The 3,376-nt window shown below is 40.2% G+C and overlaps 1 long non-coding RNA gene across 1 annotated transcript; it reads right to left on the minus strand.

Annotated features, from left to right (window-relative positions):
• Positions 1-833: 833 nt before the first annotated feature.
• On the minus strand, positions 834-2,868 carry LOC111964737 (uncharacterized). Its single transcript, XR_011480039.1, has 2 exons — positions 2,432-2,868; positions 834-1,493 (listed from the first exon to the last, which is right to left on the minus strand). It is a non-coding gene; the product is annotated as an uncharacterized lncRNA (long non-coding RNA).
• Between the last annotated feature and the right edge of the window lie 508 nt (positions 2,869-3,376).

Below are 3,376 nucleotides of genomic sequence, written 5' to 3' on the forward strand. Positions count from 1 at the left end.
TATATTCATATGATTATTGTCCTGTTTTGTAAATAGTATTGTCATAATTGCAGGTGTATAGTCTGGTTCACAAGATGTACTGTATCATGTATGTTACTCTAAACATGATAGAATCGCCTTACGATGATGCTAAAGTGGACCGTCTCCTACAGTAGTACGTGACTAAATCATGCAAGTGCTCTCGCGTGCGAAGGCACACCACACTGTACAATCAACCTCTTTACTTCACGATCCTCGGCTTTGAAAAAGATAAATGGTGCCCACTCAAATCTTGACAATGTAAACATTAGTTAAGTCATGCATTCCTCCACCGAAGACATCCAGTTTAGATCCAGCAGTAATGGCATCTTGATTGTGACTTTAGAGTTAGTTACATTAGGGAGTGTGTTTTTTGGGAAAAGGACCCACTGTGGGTTATTTGGTTTGATTTTATTTCCCCTTCGTGGGTGACATCAAGGGCAGCGAAGAAAGGAGAGCTCCTAAGAGGATTGAGAGAGACAGCAGCAGATGATAAATTGTGGGAAATTAAATAAAAGGGATAGGTATTTTTTAGAACCAGTGATAAAAAAATAAAATAAAGCTTCACACTGAGATAGTTGCTCTAAATGAATTACCTGGAGATTGCATGTTGTGTTGATTTGCAGGGGTATTCAATTTTAATTAGTGTTTTGGAGACATCTTTTATCAGACTGTCACTAACCTCTCTTTCAGCTGAGATTTGCTCTCTTCCTCTGTCTCTCCCTATCCTTGTGCTTCTCACCCTATCGCTGTCTCTCTCTCTCTCTTGCTCATCCTTTCTCTAACGTACACAAACAAACACTCAAGAATTGGCATTCCATAAAAATGTACAACAACTTTAATATCAAGGTTCTCAATTAGCCGTGAATTGGGGAAAGAAACGAAAAAATAATTATTTCCGCTATTAATTGCATTTTCTGTGGGGCAAAGGTGATAATTAATTTTGCTCAAGGAAACACACAGAGGCACACCAACATACACACATAAAAGTTCAATAGTCTTTTGGCCTTCAGTCCTAAAATCATTTAATTCTAACATGGAAACTCCGTTATAGTACCTTGTGAAACTTCCTCCTGAAAAATAAATAATTTCCATTATCCTGCCTCTTCCATTTTGTATATAAAAAACAACTAATTTGTTATATCTCTTAAATGAGTGTCACTTTGATATTCCTAAGAATCAAAAAAAAAAAAAGATATATTTTTCTATGACCCCAAAATATTTGTTTAAAGCAATCTAATATCATCTCATGGTCAGATCAAAATGATATACACAGAACTACACGACATGTTAGTCATTCCAAAATAGACTATAGATGCATTTGTATTTGATACACGTTACACTCTTCCCCCCCCTTTTCTCCCTGCTGAGTGTTGTGAGGTTATACCCTGTCTCCTTCTCTTCATTCCTGGCCCACTTCCATTGTTAGTCACCTTGTTTATTGGCTGGAGCAGCCGTGGCGTACTGGACATCATCTGAAACCACAAAGGACAGGATGCAATAAGCTGGAGAACAGCAGCAATCTGAGGAAAGTTCTCCATTCACTAGAGCTCCCTAACTCTCTGTCTTCTTATCCTGAGCAGAAAATAAAAAAAATCAATACCAGCTCACCAGGCTTGATAAAAGTGCTGGACAGGGAGAGTGGCTGCGCTGGATATAGTAAATTAAAGTGATCAAAATTTTCCAGTCGACTCAGCCCACAGCCTACATAAACTAACAACCCTGTCTCCACAGCTGCCTGTCACCCAACCTCTCCCCACTATCTTTTCTCTCTCCCTCCTCACCTTTATTTCTGTATTTTCTTACTTTCACTATCCTTTTTCCCCCCTCTCTTTCCTTCCACCCCGTACTGTATTTCAATTTTAGCAGTGTCTTAGCCTTTTGGCTCCTGAGTATTCATGGTGGCAGGTGTCTTTACACATGTCCACACACAAACCACAAACAGGTATTAGTTTCATGAGAGTGCTGGTTGGGTGCGATTTCCCTTTAACCCTTGTGTTGTCTTAAGGATCAAAAATGACCTGCTCAACAGCAGAGAAAACCCTCTCAATTATATTTTTTTAACTTGAAATTTGACTTTTCCTAGAGTGACGCCAACATAAGAAAAAGAAAAAACATCGCCTTTGTTCATATTTCCATGAAAGCTGCACACCACCAGCGTATAAAGATTGTCTTAGGGTCATTTTTGACCTGGCAGTTATAAAACTATTTACACACCACAAAAGACACACAATGAGAAATTGAGATTGTGTGCTACTGATTTAACTCAGCCAGCAGCTCCTGAAGAGAAAGATCCCCAATGGTTGGCACAGTTAGAAAGAACAAGCCTGAGCTCCCCCCTGCACTCCTCACAACAAGGGGGAGAGAGGCCTTCTCATCAAAGTTTGCCTTCACCCCCACTCTAGTTTCTTACCTCCCAAAGAGGAACAAGAATGTGGTCCTCCTGAGCACACTGCACAAAACGGCTGAGATCAGTGATCGTGAAGACAGGAAGCCAGCCATCATCCTGGACTACAACCACAACAAAAGAGGCGTGGACAACCTGGACAAGGGGATTGGAACTTGCAGGAGGATGACTGCCCGCTGGCCCCTGGTCATCTTCCATAACATCATTGATGTGTCCTCATACAATGCCTTTGTGATATGGAACAAGATCAACCCTACCTGGATGCCTGATAAGCAGAACAAGAAGAGGGTGTTTCTGGAGCAGCTGGGAAAGACACTTATACCCCCACACATTCAAAGAAGGGAGCGCCTCCCCCCGCACAGCAGCCTCTACAGCGCTTGTGAAATCTCTTCAGGGGACTGAATCTTGTCCTGATCCAGCTGGGACAGGCAAGAAGAGGAGATGCCAATTCTGCCCCCCAAAGAAGGACTGTAAAACAAATAGTATGTGCTGCACATGTGAGAAATACATCTGCAAAGTCCATGCACACACACTTATACTGTCCTACATGTGCTAATTGGAGTTGATTTATTTATTTTCATCACGTTTTTAATTTTTTTAATCTATTATCTTATTTTTTGTTGTTGTTTATACACCTTGTGGGTGGGGGCAATGGTTTAAAAAAATGGGAGAAGACTAGTATTTTGTAGTTGAATTCCTCATTGTACAGTATATAGGAATATATATCACTATGTTGCCAAAACAGTTCAAGACCGTTATTGTTTCCCTTCAGTAAAATGCATTCAAAACTATTTTCTGCAGCTATACAAGTGCTCTCTTGCTAAAAAAAACATGTTTACACCTATGCAGTACCTTTAGCAATAATAATAAACCTCCACTTTAGTAAAGAAAACAATTACGACAGGTGTGTTGTAATAAAAACGAGTGGTGTCCACTGATTAAATGCAGTCT

The sequence above is a fragment of the Salvelinus sp. IW2-2015 genome, linkage group LG6.1 (assembly GCF_002910315.2).
Source record: "Salvelinus sp. IW2-2015 linkage group LG6.1, ASM291031v2, whole genome shotgun sequence".
NCBI classification, from domain to species: Eukaryota; Metazoa; Chordata; class Actinopteri; order Salmoniformes; family Salmonidae; genus Salvelinus; species Salvelinus sp. IW2-2015.